Consider the following 23,756-nt stretch of genomic DNA (forward strand, 5'->3'; position numbering starts at 1 on the left):
CGGGACCGATATCATCGTCAAGTCGCACACGCCGTTAGGCAGCACTCAAGAAGAAGAAGGTTTTTTTCGGTAAAGTCACGTAGGTAAAAAATTACAATTAATAAAAGTAAAATAAAAATAAAATAAAAATGACGACGTTTCGGAGGCAACACAAGCTTCCGTCTTCAGGTGGAACCGTCACAGCACGCTCGCTGTATTTTTATTTTACTTTTATTAATTTTAATTTTTTACCTACGTCACTTTACCGAAAAAACCTAAGAATATGAATCCTTGCAGTCACGAAAGCTTCAAATCTAGAGTGAACACTCTCTACGGGGAGGAATTCCACCTATCTGTGAGAGTTTTTAACAGACAACGAGACAAGAAGTCACAGCTTCTCGAGACGCTGGCCTTCCTCGAGAGATGCCGAGATAACAAGGTCATACCCATCGCTTACAAATACTGTTTTCTTGGAATTTCTCTCACTTGATACAGCTATCGTGAGCTGTGACGGTTCCACCTGAAGACGGAAGCTTGTGTTGCCTCCGAAACGCCGTGATTTTTATTTTTTTTATTTTACTTTTATTAATTTAAATTTTTTACCTACGTCACTTTACCGGAAAAAAAACCTAAAAATATGAATCCTTGCAGTCACGAAAGCTTCAAATCTAGAGTTAGTTTAGAGTTTGCTTGTATCTCTCTCTCTCCCTGTGGTCACGCGAAGTATTCTCTGGGGTCTTCCTGTTTTCCCCTCCCCCATTTAGCGTTTTGATTATTCGCCTGCTATAAATGTCCATATGATAAGGGGCCGTTCGTAAATGACGTCACACAAAAAGTCAGACCCCTCCCTCAAATATGACGTCACAAAGCTCTGCCCCCCCCCCCCAAACCATATTTCCATTTTGAAAAAAAAAAATGCTTCAAATCGCTTTAAACTATTATCATTGTAGTGCGTATTTAATGTGGCCCTGCACTCTGATGTTGTAGGAGTGTTGTTATAACAATTAGAGTTGTTATAACAACACTAATTGTTATAACAACTCTATATTTATTTAAAGTTGCGCATTTTGATGTGACGTCACATTTCTCATACCCACCCCCTCTTACCCCCTCCCCTAGGTGGGTGACGTCATTTATGGACGGCTCCTAAGGCACTGCGGAGGGCTGTAATTTATTGCCAGGGTACTTCTGAAAAAGATCTGCATAGCTCAGTGGGCCACGCTGGTAAAATAGAAACAAGTTTCAAATAGTAAATTTGGTCTCTTTCATTTTTCTCCGGGTTTTCCCCCCACGTGTATAATCGACGTGCATATGGGTTTCTTTGTGGGTCTGTGGGTCTCTGTGTGAGTCTATGGGTCGCTGTGTGAGTCTGTGGGTCTCTGTGTGAGTCTGTGGGTCTCTGTGTGAGTCTGTGGGTCTCTGTGTGAGTCTGTGGGTCTCTGTGTGAGTCTGTGGGTCTCTGTGAGTCTATGGGTCTCTGTGTGAACCTGTGGGTCTCTGTGTGAGTCTATGGGTCTCTGTGTGAGTCTGTGGGTCTCTGTGTGAGTCTATGAGTTTCTGTATGAGTCTATGGGTCTCTGTGTGAGTCCATGGGTCTCTGTGTGAGTCCATGGGTCTCTGTGTGGGTCGGTGCATCTCTGTGTGAATTTATAGGTATCTGTGTGAGTCCATGGGTCTCTGTGTGAGTCTGTGGGTCTCTGTATGAGTCTATGTGTCCTGTGTGAGTCCATGGGTCTCTGTGTGGGTCGGTGCATCTCTGTGTGAGTTTATAGGTATCTGTGTGAGTCCATGGGTCTCTGTGTGAGTCTGTGGTTCTCTGTATGAGTCTATGGGTCTCTGTGTGAGTCCATGGGTCTCTGTGTGGGTCGGTGCATCTATGTGTGAGTTTATAGGTCTCTGTGCGAGTCTGTAGGTCTCTGTGCGAGTCTGTAGGTCTCTGTTCGAGTCTATGTGTCTCTGTGTGAGTCCATGGGTCTCTGTGTGGGTCGGTGCATCTCTGTGTGAGTCTATAGGTCTCTGTGTGAGTCAGTGGGACTCTGTGCGAGTCTATGGGTCTCTGTGTGAGTCCATGGGTCTCTGTGCGAGTCTGTGGGTCTCTGTGTGAGTCTATGGATCTATGTGTGAGTCTATGGGTCTCTGTGCGAGTCTATGGGTCTCTGTGTGAGTGTGTGTCTCTGTGTAGTGTGTGGGTCTCTGTGTGAGTCTGTGGGTCTCTGTGCGAGTGTGTGGGTCTCTGTGTGAATCAGTGGGTCTCTGTGTGAGTCTATGGGTCTCTGTGCGAGTGTGTGGGTCTCTGTGTGAGTCTATGGATCTCTGTGTGAGTCTATGGGTCTCTGTGCGAGTCTATGGGTCTCTGTGTGAGTGTGTGGGTCTCTGTGTGAGTGTGTGGGTCTCTGTGTGAGTCTGTGGGTCTCTGTGCGAGTGTGTGGGTCTCTGTGTGGGTCGGTGCATCTCTGTGTGAGTCTATGGATCTCTGTGCGAGTCTGTAGGTCTCTGTGTGAGTCTGTGGGTCTCTGTGTGAGTCTGTGGGTCTCTGTGTGAGTCTATGGGTCTCTGTGTGAGTCTATGGGTCTCTGTGTGAGTCTGTGGGTCTCTGTGTGAGTCTGTGGTCTGTGTGAGTCTGTGGTTCTCTGTGTGAGTCTGTGGGTCTCTGTGTGAGTCTGTGGGTCTCTGTGTGAGTCTATGGGTCTCTGTGTGAGCCTGTGGGTCTCTGTGTGAGTCTATGGGTCTCTGTGTGAGTCTGTGGGTCTCTGTGTGAGTCTGTGGGTCTCTGTGTGGGTCTGTGGGTCTCTGTGTGAGTCTGTGGGTCTCTGTGTGGGTCTGTGGGTCTCTGTGTGAGTCCCATGGTTCTCTGTGTGAGTCTGTGGGTCCTGTGTGAGTCCATGGGACTTTGTGGTGAGTCCATGGGACGTTGTGTGAGTCTATGTGTCTCTGTGTGAGTCTATGTGTCTCTGTGTGAGTCCATGGGTCTCTGTGTGGGGTCGGTGCATCTCTGTGTGAGTTTATAGGTATCTGTGTGAGTCCTGGGTCTCTGTGTGAGTTTGTGGGTCTCTGTATGAGTCTATGGGTCTCTGTGTGAGTCCATGGGTCTCTGTGGTGGGTCGGTGCATCTCTGTGTGAGTCTATAGGTCTCTGTGCGAGTCTATGGGTCTCTGTGTCATGCATACGCACGCGCTCGCACGAGAGAGGCAGCCCGCTGAGTGCGGGGGCAACAGGAGTGGAGGGGGGCGATCTAACATGGGAACAAAACCAACAAATCCTTTTTATGAACTCCACCCGATCTTCTTGGTTCTTTCGGTAAAGTCACGTAGAAGTAAATAATAAAATAATAAAAATAAAACATAATAAAATAATAGTTATTATTATTTTATTACTTCCATTCTACTTGACTTTACCGAAAGAACCAAGAAGATGAATCCCTGCAGTCACGAAAGAAGCTTTAAATCGAAACTCCACCCCAACCCAACCCACTATTAACCAGGGCGTCCGCTTTGATTCGAACCGCGAGCCCTCTGCAACAGGCCGTCGAGCTCGCTCCACGTGCCGCGTCACCACCCCCCCTGCCCCCCCCTCACCGTGAGGGTCTTCAAGCGGCTGTCGCTCTCCAGGATGGCGCGGATGCTGGCGCTCGCCGGGGGGATGATGGCCTCGACAATGTGTACCACTCCGTTGGACGCGAGCAGGTTGGGTTTAGGATCCGTACGCAGTTCACTGTGATGATCTGTCGGTGGTGGGGGGGGGGGGGGTCGGGGTCAGAGGTCACAACGGAGGGCGGTGGCGACTTGAAGCTCGTCACAGAGTTCCAGATTTGAAGCTTTCGTGACTGCAAGGATTCGTATTCTTTGTTTTGTCGGTAAAGTCACAGAGGCTCCCCGGTTCGAATCAAAGCGGCCGCCCTGGTTAATAGGGCTCGGGTTGGGTGGGGTGGAGGGGAATTCGTATCGAAGCTAGGCTTTTTTTATAAGCAACGTTTTTGGGTTGAGATCGCGTTATTTATAAATGTGTCGTAACCCTCCACTACCGACACGGTGCCTTTTGGCGTCATCTGGTCCAACCCATGTGAGACTAGGCTCTAAGGAAAGCTGTCTCGGGTGTGGACCAATCAACTTCAAGGACAGTGCATACATTATCAGAGTTATGTTTTTTGTTTTGTATTATGACTGCAGGTATTGTGGTCTATGCAAACATGACTCCTTGTAAAAAGGTGTCAGTTTTGTTGCCAGATAGAAGGGTAAAAAAAACAATAATCAAGTGTCACGTTGACAAAAGACAAATAGTTCACTGCTTTAGCCCACCGGTGTGTTGAAGCGTGAAACCACAACATTTACAATTTTTGAGTAGCACGACGTTTCGCTGGTAATTGCATCCAGCATCATCGGGGCAATTCGCCAGAATGGTGATGGGCTCTGCTGTGTCTCCCGTTCTTATATAGAGCAGCAGCAGCAGGGTGACGTCATCATTATTAATGATGACGTCACCCTGCTGCTTATATAGAGCAGCAGCGCAGGGTGACGTCATCATTAATTAATGATGACGTCACCCTGTTGCTTATATAGAGCAGCAGCAGGGACGTCATCATTAATTAATGATGACGTCACCCTGCTGCTTATATGAGCAGCAGCACAGCAGGGTGACGTCATCATTAATTAATGATGCCGTCACCCTGCTGCTTATATAGAGCAGCAGCAGCAGCAGGGTGACGTCATCATTAATTAATGATGACGTCACCCTGCTGCTTATATAGAGCAGCAGCAGCAGGGTGACGTCATCATTAATTAATGATGACGTCACCCTGCTGCTTATATAGAGCAGCAGCAGCAGGGTGACGTCATCATTAACTCATCAGGTGCAAAGATTTGAGGTGGGTGGGCGGGTTATGTAATTATATACTAGATTAGTAATCAGGCAGTTGTTACGATGCGAGTTGTAGATTAGTCATCAGCTTTTGGTTCTTTCGGTAAAGTCACGTAGAATGGAAACAATAAAAATGCTAAAATAAAACATAATAGATTATTTTATTATGTTTTATTTAATTATTTTAATTGTTTCCATTCTACGTGACTTTACCGAAAGAACCAAGAAGATGAATTTTATATTATATTATTTTATTATGTTTTATTTTTATTATTTTATTATTTCCCTTCTACGTGACTTTACCGAAAGAACCAAGAAGATGATTCCCTGCACTCACGAAAGCTTTAAATCGAAATTGTATTGTTTTATTTTTATTATTTTATTACGTTTTATTTTTATTATTTTATGATGTTTTATTTTTATTATTTTAAATTTGTATTCTTTTATTACTTCCCTTCTACGTGACTTTACCGAAAGAACCAAGAAGGTGAATCCCTGCAGTCACGAAAGCTTTACATCGAAATTTAATACAGAAATAATAATGTTGACATATCTACATCACGATCCAGCCCAAATTATGATAATTATGGATTAAGATTATAGTATTTTTTCGATTTTTTTTGCTGCTGAGCTAGTGTATAGTTCTATTGTCAGAAGCTACCTTGCCACCACAAATGAGATTTCAACGAAATGGCTTATCATCATGTGGACATTGATAGCAGAAGCCAAATACTCTAAACGCACGCTGATTTGACCTGTTGGCTACATACGGTGCGAAAGAAATTCAACAAACATACATACGATTCTAAATGTATGTATGTATGTGGAACTTATTTTGCACCAGACGTAGCCAGCCGTGCTAATCAGAGATGGACGGTAATAACCAGAGGACCCAGAGATAAAATCCACGCGCCCACGCTGAGAGAGAGACACGCAAACTCCAAATATACAGCAGCAGGCATCGTCAGGGTCGGGATCGAACCCACGACCTCCTGCATACCAGGCGAGGTAGTCAACATCTCACCACGTTGAGAGAGAGACACGCAAACTCCAAATAAACAGCAGCAGGCATCGTCAGGGTCGGGATCGAACCCACGAGCTCCTGCATACCAGGCGAGGGAGATCACATCTCCTAGCCACCCAGGATAACTCGCCCGTGGACAGCGGAGAGAGTGGAGAGTGGTGAGTGGGGAGCGGTGAGTGTTGTGAGTGGCGAGTGGGTGGAGTGGGGGGAGCGGTGAGTGGTGAGTGGCGAGTGGTGAGTGGGGAGCGGTGAGTGGTGAGTGGTGAGTGGCGAGTGGTGAGCGGTGAGTGGTGAGTGCGAAGCTGTGAGCGGTGAGCGGGGAGCGGTGAGCTGGAGTGGTGAGTGGGGAGCTGTGAGCGGTGAGTGGTGAGTGGTGAGCGGTAAGTGGTGAGTGCGAAGCTGTGAGCGGTGAACGCGGAGGGGGGGTGAGCGGTGAGTGGAGAGCAGTGAGTGTGGAGTGGAGAGCGGTGAGTGGAGAGCCGGTGGATTGCAAAGCTGTGAGCGGTGAGCGGTGAGGGGGGTGAGCGGTGAGCGGAGAGCGGTGAGCGTGGAACGGCGAGTGGTGAGTGGTGAGCGTGGAGTGGAGTGGCGAGTGGTGTGAGTGCGAAGCTGTGAGCTTGAGCGGGAGGGGGGTGAGCGGTGAGCGAGAGCGGTGAGCTGGAGTGGTGAGTGGGGAGCTGTGAGCGGTGAGTGGTGAGTGGTGAGCGGTAAGTGGTGAGTGCGAGCTGTGAGCGGTTGAACGCGGAGGGGGGTGAGCGGTGAGTGGAGAGCAGTGAGTGTGGAGTGGAGAGCGGTGAGTGGAGAGCGGTGAGTGGTGAGTGCAAAGCTGTGAGCGGTGAGCGGGGAGGGGGGTGAGCGGTGAGCGGAGAGCGGTGAGCTGGAGTGGTGAGTGGGGAGTGTGAGCGGTGAGTGGTGAGTGGTGAGCGGTAAGTGTGAGTGCGAAGCTGTGAGCGGTGAACGCGGAGGGGGGGTGAGCGGTGAGTGGGAGAGCAGTGAGTGGAGAGCGGTGAGTGGAGAGCGGTGAGTGCAAAGCTGTGAGCGGTGAGCGGGGAGGGGGGTGAGCGTGTGAGCGGGAGGAGCGGTGAGCGTGGAACGGGCGAGTGGTGAGGTGGTGGAGCGTGGAGTGGGCGAGTGGTGAGCGGTGGATGTGGGTGAGTGGCGAAGCGTGAGTAGCGGGTGAGCGGGGAGGGGGGGTGAGCGGTGAGCGGAGAGCGGTGAGCGTGGAACGGCGAGTGGTGAGTGGTGAGCGTGGAGTGGCGAGTGGTGAGTGCGAAGCTGTGAGCGATGAGCGGGGGAGGGGGGTGAGCGGTGAGCGGAGAGCGGTGAGCTGGAGTGGTGAGTGGGGAGCTGTGAGCGGTGAGTGGTGAGTGGTGAGCGGTAAGTGGTGAGTGCGAAGCTGTGAGCGGTGAACGCGGAGGGGGGTGAGCGGTGAGTGAGAGCGGTGAGTGTGGAGTGGAGAGCGGTGAGTGGAGAGCGGTGAGTGGTGAGTGCAAAGCTGTGAGCGGTGAGCGTTGAGCGGGGAGTGGTGAGCGGGGCGGACGGTGCCCTCACCCCGTTGGAGAAGTGGTGGACGTGCAGCTCGTCTTCCTTGAGTGTCGGTAGCGTCATGCCGTGCTTGAGGTCCCTCCCGAGGAGACGGCGGTCAACCAGCGAGTACGACATGGAGTCTCGGATCTCCGACTCGCTCTGCGCAAATCGGAATATGTGCGCGTGTTGATGCCGGAGGAATTCCGATGAGTTGTTATAGCTCTTGATTTGGTTACAGATGTCTCAGGAAGGGGGCATGGGGGGGGGGTCAGAAACGTTACAACAAACGATGCAATAGCGGCGCAAAGTGTAGGGAAGGTAAACGAATGACTTCAAAAAAATTTCGATTTAAAGCTTTCGTGACTGCAGGGATTCATCTTCTTGGTTCTTTCGGTAAAGTCACGTAGATGGGAAGTAATAAAATAATATTTTATTATAAAATAATAAAACTATATTTTATTATGTTAAATTTTTATTATTTTATTATTTCCCTTCTACGTGACTTTACCGAAAGAACCAAAAAGAGGTCATGTAAATGTTTTCTCTAACCCGGTCTGCAGCAAACAAAGACAAATATCGCCCGTGTAGTCTTCAACAGACTGTAGGGGCAAGTGCTGTTAACGAGCAGCAACCTACGAAGGCCGAAACAACACACGAGGGGGTGGGTGGCCAGCACCACGCCCGGCCGCCTTTGTCTCTAAAGTGGCAATGTTCACTACACACCGCACCAGGTACTCATTTGACCCCACTGAGCCATGTAGCGCTTTTAAAATCCTTTATTAAATCCTTTATATTAAGTTCGCTTGCTTGCTTAGGACCGTGCAAATCTTTCGGTCGTTGTTTAACCCACTTCCTGTGATCCAATCGAGCTGACATTTTGCACACAGACTCGTTGTGCGTGACAATTAATGTTCGTGAAAAATTTTTTCCAAAATGTTACACTTTTTAGGACAAAAATATTATATTTAATTACCAATTGCTTAATGCTGCCATGCAATCATCTGACCCATAGGTGGCAGCCATCTCAAGCCAGAGGACGAGAGGACTCTAGCCGCCACGCATATAAAGGATTTATAGTGAAAAACCTTGTTTTTACGGGTTATACTTGTTTAGAAGTGAACTTGCCACAAGTGATAGCTCAACGAAGTGGCTTATCGTGCAGAAATCGATAGCAGCCAAATACTCCAATCGCGTGATGTTGATTCTAAATGTGGAGGGGAAAATTAAAATAAAATTTAAACCGAACAATTTTTTTTATTTTACCAGGTAAGGCTCACTAAGCTATGTAGCGATTTTTCAAAAGCCACCTGGCCACCAAATTTTCGCTCAACAAAGTGGCTCAGCACGTGCAAATTTATACCAGGAGCCATTTTCAATGAGAAAACGGGCGAATTAGTTTCTTTTCGTTCTCATGAAGTCAGAAAAAGAGAACATATGAATCAAAATTAACATGTGTTTATACTAAAGTAATACAAAAATTACTACTAAAATTTAGAAGTGAGTCGTTTTTCGAGATTTACGATTATACTGTAAATCACTTTCACGAATCAGCCCCCAAATGTAGTCTCCCATCATGTTCTCGTTATACTGTCCTTGGTAGCGGCGTTCAAAGTCCAGTATATCCTGGTGGAAGCGCTCGCCTTGCTCCTCCGAGTATACTCCCATGTTCTTCTTGAATTTATCAAGATGAGCATCAAGAATATGGACTTGGAGGGACAGCCTACAGCCCATCGTGCCGTAGTTCTTTACCAGAGTCTCAACTAGCTCCACATAATTTTCGACCTTGTGATTGCCGAGGAAGCCACAAACCACTGCGACAAAACTGTTCCAAGCCGGTTTCTCCTTACTCGTGAGCTTCTTGGGGAATTCATTGCACTCCAGGATCTTCTTTATCTGTGGTCCGACGAAGACACCGGCTTTGACCTTTGCCTCAGACAGCTTAGGGAAGAAGTCTTGAAGGTACTTGAAGGCTGCCGACTCCTTATCTACAGCTCTGACAAATTGTTTCTTAAGGCCCAATTTGATATGCAGTGGTGGCATCAGCACCTTCCGGGGGTCCACCAGTGGCTCTCACTTGACGCTGTTCCTCCCCACAGAGAACTCAGTCCGCTGTGGCCAGTCCCGCCTGTGGTAGTGCGCCTTGGTGTCCCTGCTGTCCCAAATAGTACCTTTTCGCTGTTGTCTTGATAAATTGGCCGCAGACATAGCAAAATGCGTCTGCCGGATGCTTGCAGCCTCTTGATTCCATCTCAGGAAAATGCAGATATGTATCCACTTAGGCAGCTGGAACTCAACTGAACTGGTGGGCTTAAGGCCCCTGTATTTATACTACTATTTATATTATTGGAAAGTTCTAGAATGTTCGAGAAGTTACTCCAAGTTTACTCAGCACTGAATCTATCTGGAATGTTCTGGAAAATAGGTAAATAAAAAAATATCACTGTCGTGGTCACAAAGCAAAGTTTGTGGGGAATAATAGCCATTTTCTGTACTTTTGAGGAATTAGGAAATAACACTTACTACCCAGGAACAAAAAATATGTTGCTACACAGTGTTATCCTCGTAGCAAAAGTAGCTACAAATGCTACGGGCACCGCACTTTCAAGGGCCCCGCGCTAACTGCTTTCAAGCTATCAATTCCGGTTTAAGTGATTCTGCACTAGCTCAATTACTATAGTACTATACCGCCTTCAACTTTTACGAACGGCTGGGCGTTTAGGGTTAGCGATTTGTCGCTAAATTATCTGGCCGTATTGCAAACGAAAAAGTACAATTACGTTACTATGCAAGTAAAAAAATGCGTGTGTTTTAATATTACCGTGGTTGGTTGCTTTCGTTATTTAGGGCCCCTCTATTATAACAAATGCTACAGCAGTGGCGGCTCCTGCAAAATCTCTCAGGGGGGGGCAAATGTCTGGATGATTGATAAGGATAAGGTCCACCCATGCAATGGATAAATTAACAGCTTAAGCATGTCAAGGCAACTTCACTTCTTTAATATTAATGAAAAATAAAGTGACTCTTACAATACATCTCCTTGTTTGTTTCTATACTCACTATTATTACAATCCACTCAGTTTCTTTTATTAAAGATTCCACTAGGTGGCGACAAATAATATTGCTGACTGAAACGTGCTTACGTATGATGACGTAAGCACGTTAGGGCGAGCCCTCCCGGAAGCCATAGAGAATGCATTGCAGCGCCCCCGTTCGAAAAAAAACATCTTTGAATGTAAGTCTATGGGAACACTCGGGGCGATTCTCAGCCGGAGTGAAATCGCCCAAAAAGAGGCGGTACTCCACAGAACGTGACATGACGCTGATTGGACTATATCCAGAGGCACAGTAACGGCTAGCGTGACTCTGTGGTTTAATGACATTGGTAGTGCGTCGCCCAATCGCCCTAATGAAGAAACCGCCCCTGTGCTACAGGCCCCGCGAGGGCAGGTAACATTCTTCCCATGCCAAGCTCCCGCTCACCATCTCCACCCCCTTCCAGGCGTTGTCGTCGGGCGCGAAGGCGGTGAAGGCGGCGCGTCCGGCCAGCACGCTGCCCAGGTCGGCCTGTTCCATGTGGGCCGCGGTGATGGTCGCCCCCGCGGCCTCCAGCGTCTCCGCCATGGTGCCCAGCGGCAGGACTGCGGTGGTGGAGAGACAAGGCCGTGGCCGGCAAGGTGGGCGTTTTGGCGTCATCTGGTCCAACACCATGTGAGACTAGGCTCTAAGGAAAGCTGTCTCGGGTGTGGACCAATCAACTTCAAGGACAATGCACATTATCAGAGTTATGCTTTTTGTTTGCATTACGACTGCAGGTATTGTGGTATATGCAAACATGACTCCTCGTAAACAAAGGTGTCAGTTTTGTTGCCAGATAGAAGGTTAAAAACAATTATCAAGGTGGGGTGGGTTGGGGTGGCATCCTCGGCGCAACTCGTTCGAACCGTTATTTTGTGTGTGCGTGGGTGTGCTCGCTAACAGCACTTGCCCCGACAGTCTGTTAAGGCTACACGTTGCAGTGGGCTTACTCTCCAACACACAACCGGTGTGAAGAACTAGTACACTACACTATACACTACACTATACACTACACTATACACTACACTATACACTACACTATACACTACACTATACACTACACTATACACTACAATATACACAACAATATACACTACACTATACACTATACTATATACTATACTATACACTACACTATACACTACACTATATACTACTACACTACACTATACAGTACATTATACACTACACTATACACTACACTATACACTACATTATACACTACACTATACACTATACTATATACTATACTATACACTACACTATACACTACACTATATACTACTACACTACACTATACACTACAATATACACTACACTATATTACACTATACACAACACTATACACTACACTATACACTACACTATACCCAACACTATAATTGCAAATGTTGTTGTGGGTTTCCTCTACAACACACAACCGGTGTTGGCACGTTCTGTTTACGTGACAAACCTTACTAATTGGCTGTGTCGGGTGGAGGCGGGTTTTAACGACGCATTCATAGATATACGCGATCTAAACCACAAAACCTCTATTATGGTTAATATTTGTCGCAAAAGCCTACGTGTTTAACCAAACTGACATTAATTCTAGATTTGAAGATTTCGTGACTGCAAGGATTCATATTCTTAGGTTTTTTCGGTAAAGTCACGTAGGTAAAAAATTAAAATTAATAAAAGTAAAATAAAAATAAAATAAAAATCACGACGTTTCGGAGGCAACACAAGCTGCTGTGACAGGTCCACCTGAAGACGGAAGCTTGTGTTGCCTCCGAAACGTCGTGATTTTTATTTTATTTTTATTTTACTTTTATTAATTTTAATTTTTTACCTACGTGACTTTACCGAAAAAACCTAAGAATACAAACTGACATTGTACCTAACCCCGAGAGGAAACTAATCACGAATCACAATATTGGCCGTGAAAGCGTACGTGTGTCTTCCACCCTTCCTGAAACCCAGGAGTGTTGAACCCTGGTGGCTTTTGTCCGCGGAGTTTCTGCATCCCCTCGCCCCTCGGCCCCTCCCTGCGTGCTCACGGTTTGTGCTTTACACCGAGGGTTTGTGTGGAGTTACAATTTAAAACAAATTAAAAAAACTAACCCGTAAAAACAAAGTTTTTCACTATAAATCCTTTATATGCGTGGCGGCTAGAGTCCTCTCGTCCTCTGGCTTGAGATGGCTGCCACTTATGGGTCAGATGATTGCCTACCACCATTAAGCAATTGGTAATTAAATATACAAAAAAAAATCCTAAAAGTGTAACATTTTGGGAAAATTTTTTCACCAAAATTTATTGTCACGCACAACGCGTCTGTGTGCAAAACGCCAGCTCGATTGGATCACGGGAAGTGGGTTAAAAAACGACCGAAAGATTTGCACGGTCGTAAGCGCGCAAGCAAGCAAGCGAGTGAACTTAATATAAAGGATTTAAAAAAAACAATCGAGGTTCGTGTTGTGAATAATGGGTGGAAAGGTACAAGTTCTTACTGGCAGGACATCCCTTCTCTCCCTCCACCGGGAGGTAGCCAGGGCAGCACTCGTAGGTGATTGTGCTGAAAGAAACGGGACAAGGCACATCCGATTAGCCGCCTGTACACCTCCGATAGCCCCAGTTCATCTTCTTGGTTCTTTCGGTGAAGTCACGTAGAAGGGAAATAATAAAATAATAAAAATAAAACATAATAAAATAATAAAATAATAAAAATAAAACATAGTAAAATAATAAAATAATAAAATAAAACATAATAAAATAATTCTCACGACGTTTTGGCCACAACGCAAGCAGCCGTCCTCAGGTGAAGAATGAAACACCACCAAGCTTGGAGCGTATATTTAAGCTGGGTTGGAGGGGGGGAGGTGGGAAGAAGAGCGCCTTGCCAAAATAATTTGCATATCAAGAGGAATTTAGCATATGGAAAATGCGTAGGAGGTGGATGGGGGGGTTTCAAATTAATATTATGCCCGTGCATTATGCAGGATTAAGCAGCATCAAATGGAGGGGGAAGGGGGGTAGCATTAACAGCTCCTCCAATTGGTCCCAACATTTTGATTTAAAGCTTTCGTGACTGCAGGGATTCATATTTTTGGTTCTTTCGGTAAAGTCACGTAGAAGGGAAATAATAAAATAATATAAATATAATATAAATAAATATTTCACACCTGATGACGATTGCTTGTGTTGCAGTCGAAACGTAGTGAGAATTTTAATTGTTTTATATTTATATTATTTTATTATTTCCCTTCTACGTGACTTTACCGAAAGAACCGAGAATATATAGTCCCAACACGTCCGATTAGAACCCAACACCTCCGATTAACACGGCCGGTTACGGACGGAGCGAAACAAGTTCCACGTACACACATCGGCATCAGCACAGCTGGCTAACATATGGGGTGGCAAAATAACTTGAACATGCATACATTAGCGCGGCTGGCTACGTACGGCGCGAAAGAAGTCCTACGTACACGACCCCCTAGCAGGATGGGCTACGTGCGGTGCGAGAGAGGTTCGACGCACGTACGTACAGACCAGTGGCGGCTCCTGCAAAGTCTCTCAGGGGGGGGCAAATGTCTGGATGATTGATAAGGATAAGGTCCACCCATGCAATGGATAAATTAACAGCTTAAGTATGTAAAGGCAACTTCACTTCTTTAATATTAATGAAAAATAAAGTGACTCTTACAATACATCTTGTTTGTTTCTATACTCACTATTATTACAATCCACTCAAGTTTTTTTTTATTAAAGATTCCACTAGGTGGCGACAAATTATATTGTTGGATGAAACGTGCTTACACGGTATGATGAAGTAAGCACGTTAGGGCGAGCCCTCCCGGAAGCCATAGAGAATGCATTGGAGCACCCCCCGGTCGAAAAAAAACATCTTTGAATGTAAGTCTATGGGGCCACTCGGGGCGATTCTCAGCCGGAGTGAAATTGCCCAAAAAGAGGCGGTACTCCACAAAACGTGACATGACGCTGATTGGACTATATCCAGAGGCACAGTGACGGCTAGCGTGACTCTGTGGTTGAATGACATTGGTGGTGCGTCGCCCAATCGCCCTAATGAAGAAACCGCCCCTGGTACAGACACACATCCACGCCACGCGCGGGAATTGTTATTTTCTGCCGAGGTTTGGCCAAACGCACCCCACGTAGCCACAGCAGCCCTTCCCCGGAGGACCACGGCCGATGTCGCCGCCAATTGAGCGGTGGGGCCCACGAATTGTTGGGGCTGAACCGCAGTCAGCCGGCGTCTGCGGTGAAAACGACCCCGCAGGACTAATCGGTTCTCTGCACTCATTGCCAATGCATCTGGGCCCGCTTAGGGCCATTCCCAGATAGTTTTGTTGTTTTTTATTGAAATGAGCGGCTCAGTTTGAAACGACTTTTTCAAGATCGGTCTCGTCGACCTTAATTAGTTGAGCACATTCCTGAACAGAATGCTGGTGTTCACACGTGTACCCGCATTGAATTAGGAGCCAATGTGTTCTTTAAATGTTGGCAGTTGTGTTTTTCTTTTTTTTTTATTCCCCAACAAGGACTGCAAATTTACGCCGGTCACTGTGAAACACAAAGATAAAGACCACCCGTGTAGCCTTCACGGGCGGTTGGGGCAAGTGCTGTTTGCGAGCAGAACCTGTGAAGGCCGGCACGGCACACGAGGGGGTGGGTGGCTATCAACCACGCCCGGCCGCCTTTGTCTCCTTTGACCTACCTATACCTACTCCCAGGGCCGGATTAAGATTGTGTAGGTCCCTAGCCTCAAGTTCAAGTTCATTTATTTGGTATAGCCCTGTGAGCCATTCGGCTTTTGAATCGGGTGCAACCGCAACAAACAAAAAACAAAAACATGAACAAGAAAACATCTTAAAGTGACTATGTGCAAACAGAAAATGTGTGTGAGTGTGTGAGTGAGTGGGTGAGTGAGTGGGTGAGTGAGTGGGTGATTGGGTGAGTGGGTGTGTGAGTGAGTGAGTGTGTTGGTGAGTGAGTGGGTGATTGGGTGAGTGGGTGAGTGAGTGTGAGTGAGTTCAAGTTCATGCATTAGGTATAGCCCTGTGAGCCATTCGGCTCTTGAATCGGGTGCAACCGCAACAAACAAAAAACTAAAACATGAACAAAAAACATCTCAAAGTGACTATGTGACTGAGTGCAAACAGAAAATCTAAGAAAAGACAGCAAAATATTGCAGAAAAAACACCGTACACCAACGCTGTGTGCAAAAATACAGGCACTGTGAGGACGCCCCCCAGTTATTTTTTCAAGAGTAAAACCAAAGTTAAAGAAAATTTAAATTTATTTTTTAACAAGGTAAACAAACAAATACAATTCGGCAATTCACGAACGAAATCACTTTTCATTTCATCTCTGAAAGCCCTCCAGCTGGCGGACGCCCCTGGGTTGCAGCTCCTAAAGCCCCCCCACAACCTTGATCCGGCCCTGCCTACGCCAATTGTAATGTTCACCAGGTAAGTCCCACTGAGCTATATAGCTATGTTCCAGAAGCGACCTGGTCACACGTGATTTCGTGGCTCGCCATCACTGCGGAATTGAAAGCAGCGGACGCTTCTAAATGTGGAGGGCGGAAGAAACAAAAAACCCCGGCAGGCACCGGGTACTCATTTCAGGCTGAGTCGACCTAGGGGAAGCCCAGAACCGAGTTGAGACAATCGTCGCCGGCGTTGGCCGTGCGCGAGGATCGATACTCGGGCGGTCCGGGTTCCGGAGCGCGGCGCTAACCGTTGCACCACCGCTCCCGTGGATCACGTGATCGCACGCCGTATCGTCCGTTCCAAACGTCACATTCGCTTCCGATTGCTCTCGGCGGAGAAGTCGATCAATCTTTTTGTCTTATTATTTTCCCACGTGACTAAAATGTTATTCTCAGGTGCCGGTTTTAACCCAATTAGGCCAAGAGTGAGGGTTTTGTTGTTGTTGTTGTTTTTGTCAGATGTCGGGCAGCTAAAACAACAGACCGATGCTTTTGTCTCAGGGGATAACACACAACAACAACAAACAAGTAAACCCGTAAAAACAAAGTTTTTCACTATAAATCCTTTATATGCATGGCGGCGAACTTAATATAAAGGATTAAAAAATATATTCGCCTGTGGAGGACGCGGGGATCGATCCCGCGACCTTTGGCATGGGAAGCGAGGGCGCTACCAACTGCGCTACTCCGCCACGGCCTGTGGAGGGGTTACGCTCTGGGCTCTTGCACTCTGACGTTCAGCCAAAGCCATGAATGCGTTCTATTTGAATATATGTAAAATATATTTTTTTTGCCTAAAAAGTGTAAAATTTTGGGAATTTTTTTTCACGAACATTAATTGTCTGGCACAACGAGTCTGAGTGGAAAATGTCAGCTCGATTGGATCACGGGAAGTGGGTTAAAAAACGACCGAAAGATTTGCACGGTCCTAAGCAAGCAAGCAAGCACGCGAACTTAATATAAAGGATTTAAAACAGCATGTGCCTCAACCACACTGTGGCCTTAAAAGTAAAAAAATATAAAAAAAAATTATAGGAGGCGTTTAGAGTAATGGTCCATCTACTTAGAACAAGGGCCATTGCCCGAAACGTCTATTATATATAATGTTTTTTTTTTAAAAACAGACAGTGCTGTTATTGACCAACATGTTAAGTTTTTGTATAATTATTTTTATTATAATTTCTGCTCGCGCTGCCAATGCAGCGGCAGCCAGCAGCGTCGCCAAACAATATGTTTCAGGATTATTCGTATAGGTGACAAAGGAGTGAGCAATATTCAGAAACATTCTCTCAGTACTTGGGGCGCCACGGTGGCTAGGAGATGCTAACTACCTCGCCTGGTATGGAGGAGGTCGTGGGTTCGATCCCGACCCTGACGCCTGCTGTATATTTGGAGTTTGCGTGTCTCTCTCATCATCACGATGGCTAGGAGATGTTAACTACCTCGCCTGGTATGCAGGAGAACGTTAACATCTCCTAGCCACCGTGATGATGATGAGAGAGAGACACACACAAACGCCAAATACACAGCAGGCATCGGCAGAGTAGGGATCGAACCCACGACATCCTGTATACCAGGCGAGGTAGTTAACATCTCCTAGCCACCGTGATGATGATGAGAGAGAGAGAGACGCAAACTCTAAATATACAGCAGCAGGCGTCAGGGTAGGGATCGAACCCACGACCTCCTGCGTACCAGGCGAGGTAGTTAACATCTCCTAGCCACCGTGATGATGAGAAAGAGAGACGCAAACTCTAAATATACAGCAGGCGTCAGGGTCTGGATTGAACCCACGACCTCCTGCATACTAGGCGAGGTAGTCAACATCTCCTAGCCACCGTGATGATGATGAGAGAGAGACACATACACACACACACACAAACTCCAAATATACAGCAGGCGTCAGGGTAGGGATCGAACCCACGACCTCCTGCATACCAGGCGAGGTAGTTAACATCTCCTAGCCACCGTGATGATGATGATGAGAGAGAGACACGCAAACTCTCGATTTGAGCTATTTTTGAGGCGAGGCTGCACCTATGATGTCACGTGACACGTGAGGAGCGATTTTATCGCCACTTCTTTCCTTATGGACATCACTCGCAGCGTCCTGCGCTCATCATCTTGATGGCAAACGGGGCATGGCATTTCTCTGTGTGCCTATGTTTGTTCTCTCTCTATGTATCTCTGTGATATCTGTCTGCTTATATGTCTGTCTATATGTTTCTGGTTCTGTGTTTTATCTCTCTCTCAAATTTAGCATTCTCAGGAAGAACGTAATCAACCAGGTAGGGTGTTGACTGTTATTTTATCCGACTCTCCGTTGTATTACATTACATTTCTAAGTATACTAGATTTGTGTTGCTATTTCATTTATACCTGATGATGATTGCTTGTGTTGCAATCGAAACGTCGTGTGCTAGTATTTAATTTATTATTTTATCTTTATACGTCACTTTACCGAAAGAACCAAAGAGTAATTCCTGCAGTCACGAAAGCTCCAAATTAAGATTGGGGCATGGGGCCGTCCATAAATGACGTCACGCGATTTTGGAATATTTTTGACCCCCCCCCCCTCGTTACATGACGTCAAAAAAGTCAGACCCCCCCTCAAATATGAAGTCACAAAGCTCTGCCCCCCCCCCCCAAAAAAAATAACACATGCTTCAAATCATCTTCTTGGTTCTTTCGGTAAAGTCACGTAGAAGGGAAGTAATGAAATAATAAAAATAAAACACAATAAGATAATTCTCACGACGTTTCGGCCACAACGCAAGCAGCCGTCCTCAGGTGAAGGACGGCTGCTTGCGTTGTGGCCGAAACGTCGTGAGAATTATTTTATTATGTTTTATTTTTATTATTTCATTATTTCCCTTCTACGTGACTTTACCAAAAGAACCAAGAAGATGAATCCCTGCAGTCACGAAAGCTTTAAATCGAAATGCTTCAAATAGCTTTAAACTATTGTCATTGTAGTGCGTATTTAATGTGGCGCTGCACTCTGATGTTGTAGGAGGAGACATTTATTAAAAAGTCTATTCAATTAAGTAGAACGTGTTGTCTATATTTATTTAAAGTTGCGCATTTTGATGTGACGTCACATTTCTCCCCCCCCCCCCCTCGTCACACATCGTCACAAATGTCTGACCCCCCCCCTTCCCCTAGGTGCGTGACGTCATTTATGGACGGCCCCCATGCCCGATTGGTGTCTATGGCTGCGTGAGCGGAGGGGTGTCAAGGTAGGCCTCTTGCGGAGGAGGCTCGTAAAGGACGCCACTGGGCACTTGGAGGCAAGAGGAGCGACGCTCACAACAACGAGCGGAGCCCCTGGCAGATAAAACGACTACTGGCAGATGCAGGGTGCATCTGCCAGTAGGCACTTCAGACGGTCAACCCACAGTGCCTGCTGGGTCTGTTTTTTGCTGGGTCTGTTACGACACCTCCTGTCATCAGCGAGCCTTCGACACTTCACGTGGCCTCAAAGTGCACCTGGCCTGGCACAGGCCCCGTGGTGACGTCACCGTCACTTAGTGACGAATGGCGGCTGTGTTGGTATGGTGTGGGTGGGGGGGGTTACTCCAAGGCCGTAGCCATGGAGTCAATATTGGGGGGGGGACCAAATCTTCCAGGGGTCTAGGGCCCCCCCAGAAAAACAATCTAAATTTGAAAACTAATTTCCTGCCTAAAATATAAAAAAATTTACTAACACTTGGGATGGACTTTTTATTTATTTTTACAAAAATGTATAATAGTGTATTGTATTGCATTGCTCTGTTTTTTTTATATTTTCTTGTTTCATTGTATGCATTGGCTGAGATTAGGGATTAATAAAGTACAACCATAACCACAATCGTATACACAGAAATCTATTCATTGTTACATGAAGAAAAGTCCAGTTAAATTTCGATTTAAAGCTCTCGTGGCTGCAGGGATTAATCTTCTTAGTTCTTTCGGTAAAGTCACGTAGAAGGGAAATAATAAAATAATAAAAATAAAACATAATAAAATTTCGATTTAAAGCTTTCGTGACTGCAGGGATTCATCTTCTTGGTTCTTTCGGTAAAGCCACGTAGAAGGGAAGTAATAACATAATAAAAATAAAACATAATAAAATAATTCTCACGACGTTTCGGCCACAACGCAAGCAGCCGTCCTCAGGTGAAGAACAGGCTGCTTGCGTTGTGGCCGAAACGTCGTGAGAATTATTTTATTATGTAAATGTATTATTATTATTTTATTATTTCCATTCTACGTGACTTTACCGAAAGAACCAAGAAGATGAAAAAGATGATAATTTTTTTTTTTACCCTTCTATCTGGCAACAAAACTGACACCTTTTTACAAGGAGTCATGTTTGCATAGACCGCAATACCTGCAGTCATAATACAAACAAAATACATAACTCTGATGATGTGCACTGTCCTTGAAGTTGATTGGTCCACACCCGAGACAGCTTTCCATAGAGCCTAGTCTCACATGGGTTGGACCAGATGACTGCAGGTATTGCGGTCTATACAAACATGACTCCTTGTAAAAAGGTGTCAGTTTTGTTGCCAGATAGAAGGGTAAAAAACCAATTATCATATTTTTACTGGCAAATGAGGTTCCCATAGTGAAGATGAAAAAGTCCATTTATTGTGGCCAAGGTTTAGCAAATTGTTCTTTTTATTTACATAGCATAGCAATTATTTTTTTTTTTAAATATTGTTAATAGCACCATATTGGGGGGGGGGGGACATTTTGAGCATATTTATTAAAATTAAGGCCTTGGGTTACTCACGTGGGATTGCCACAGACCATCTTGCGGTACCACGTCTGGCAGGAAGAATAGAACGTCTTCCTCGTGTTGGTCACCATCTGCACGGTACACACATTCGGGCTGTGGCCAGCGCCACAAAATCCCCCAGCGATCATTAATTTCTTATCCGTCAGCCATCGAGCCCCACCGCCCTCTGAAACGCATTTTTTTGGTTGTTTTTAACAAGGTAAGCTATTCATAATATAGGTTTTTTGGGTCAGAGCGCGTTATATATAAATGTGTCGTAACCCTCCACCACCCTTTGATTGTTTTTTTATTGCTTTCATGGATTTATTTTGGTGATTTCGAAAAGTGTATTGGTTTAGCCATGTTTGTTTGTCGTAGTACAGAGTTAGACTGATGGCCTTAATCTAAGTTGTCTTGTGGTTGTTGTTGTTGTTGTTTGACTTGCATCCCACTGGGATTTTTGCACACAGCGTTGGTGTACGGTGCTTTTTCTGCAATATTTTGCTGCCTTTTCTTGGATTTTCTGTTTACACTCAGTCACATATTCACTTTAAGATGTTTTTTGTTCATGTTTTTGTTTTTTGTTTGTTGCGGTTGCACCCGATTCAAGAGCCGAATGGCTCACAGGGCTATATACCTAATACATGAACTTGAACTTGAACCCGACACGGCCAAACAGTAAAAAATGTGTCACGTTTTCAAAAGACAAATTAATTCACTTCTTTAGCCCACCGGTGTGCTGAAGAGAGCATCAACAGCATTTTAAAATTTGAGTAGTCCGACGTTTCGCTGATAATTACAATCAGCTTCATCGGGCAAGAATGGTGAAGCTCTCCTGTTGCTTCCGCTCTTAAATAGAGCAGCATCAGGGTGACGTCATCATTTACTACACTATACACTACTTCACTACACTATACACTACACTATACACTACTACACTACACTATACACTACACTATACACTACTACACTACACACTACACTATACACTACTACACTACACTATGCACTACACTATACACTACTTCACTACACTATACACTATACACTACTACACTACACTACTACACTACACTATACACTACTTCACTACACTATACACTACACTAATACACTACTACACTACACTATACACTATACACTACTACACTACACTATACACTACTACACTACACTATACACTACACTATACACTACTACACTACACTATACACTACACTATACACTACTACACTACACTATACACTACTACACTACACTATACACTACACTATACACTACTACACTACACACTACACTATACACTACTACACTACACTATACACTACTACACTATACACTACTACACTACACTATACACTACTACACTACACACTACACTATACACTACTACACTACACTATACACTACACTATACACTACTACACTACACTATACACTACTACACTACACTATACACTACTACACTACACTATACACTACTACACTACACACTACACTATACACTACTACACTACACTATACACTACTACACTACATTAAATAGAGCAGCATCAGGGTGACGTCATCATTTAATTCAATTCAATCTGGTGCAGTGATTCAAGGCAAAGATGGGGAGGGTATTGTAATTATATAGATTGGTAATCATTCAATTGTTATTCATTGCTATTTGTTTCCCTTATAAGGAATTGTAATTGTATTTATTTGATAATACGCTTCCAGGCCGCACTAAGCCTGTAGCTGTCAGAGCGATTTAATTTTTTTCTGTTTCTCTCAATTTCAATGGATTCTCTAATTAGTCTTGGCCAGTAATAATTCGTTTTACACAACACTTCAACATTATCAAAATCAATTGAGTGTCCTTGTTGACAAGCATGCTCTGCCACTGCCGACAGTTGTGTTTGAGATCATTTAATGTTTCTTTGGTGTTGTGGCTCTTTGTTTCCAGAAGCGTTCATGGCTGTCACAAATGATAGCTCAACAAATTTGAGTCATCAACGTCGTCACGTGGACACGCACGACAGCAGCCAAATACTGTATAAGTGTAACCCGTAAAAACAAAGTTTTTCACTCTAAATCCTTTATATGCGTGGCGGCTCGAGTCCTCTCGTCCTCTGGCTTGAGATGGCTGCCACCTATGGGTCAGATGATTGCATTGCACCATTAAGCATTTGGTAATTAAATATAATATTTTTGTCCTAAAAAGTGTAAAATTTTGGAAAAAAATTTTCACGAACATAAATTGTCACGCACAACGAGTCTGTGTGCAAAATGTCAGCTCGATTGGATCACGGGAAGTGGGTTAAAAAACGACCGGAAGATTTGCACGGTCCTAAGCAAGCAAGCAAACTTAATTTAAAGGATTTAAAAAAACGTGTGAAGTTGATTCTAAATGTGGGAGGGAAAACCTGACGGACCCGGAGGAAAATCCACGTGACCACGGGGAGAAGGAACACGCAGACTCCAAATATAAAACATTGGATCGTCAAGGGTCGGGATCGAACTGACGACCTCCTGCACACCAGGCGAGGGAGTCAACATCTCCTAGCCACCGTGATGATGATGATGAGTGAAACACGCAAACTGCAAATATACAGCAGGCGTCAGGGTCGGGATCGAATTCACGACTTCCTGCATACCAGGCGAGGTAGTTAACATCTCATAGTGGGGCAAGTTACCTTCAAGCTCATGCCCCAAGTGGGGCAGGTTACCTTCAAGCTCATGGCCCAACGTTAGGCCAACGTTGGGCCGTGCGCGTGGAACTGTTGAGTCAACGTGGGCGCATCTTTAGCTCAACTTTCCGCGTTTACTGCGAAGTTACCCCTCGGCTTACCCTCTGCTCATCGTGTGCCGCCAAAGACAATACGCGCGCACGAAACGTGCGTTTGAAATTAAACCCCCAAAAAACCCCCCGTAAAATTTTATCTGGCACGCTCACGCGAAGCCTTTTGACAAGCAGACATCATCCGGTGCGATCTCACGTGAATAAAAACAATAATATGCGATCATCCAAAAACGTTGAAGCATTCTCTAC

At 45.4% G+C, this 23,756-nt stretch overlaps 1 pseudogene; it reads right to left on the reverse strand.

Annotated features, from left to right (window-relative positions):
• The window catches only part of LOC133357755 (transforming growth factor-beta-induced protein ig-h3-like), a 48,182-nt pseudogene that overhangs the window by 19,162 nt on the left and 5,264 nt on the right, over positions 1–23,756 (reverse strand).

The sequence above is a fragment of the Lethenteron reissneri genome, chromosome 59, assembly GCF_015708825.2.
Source record: "Lethenteron reissneri isolate LAM-NWPU_2019-01 chromosome 59, ASM1570882v1, whole genome shotgun sequence".
Classification (NCBI taxonomy): domain Eukaryota; kingdom Metazoa; phylum Chordata; class Hyperoartia; order Petromyzontiformes; family Petromyzontidae; genus Lethenteron; species Lethenteron reissneri.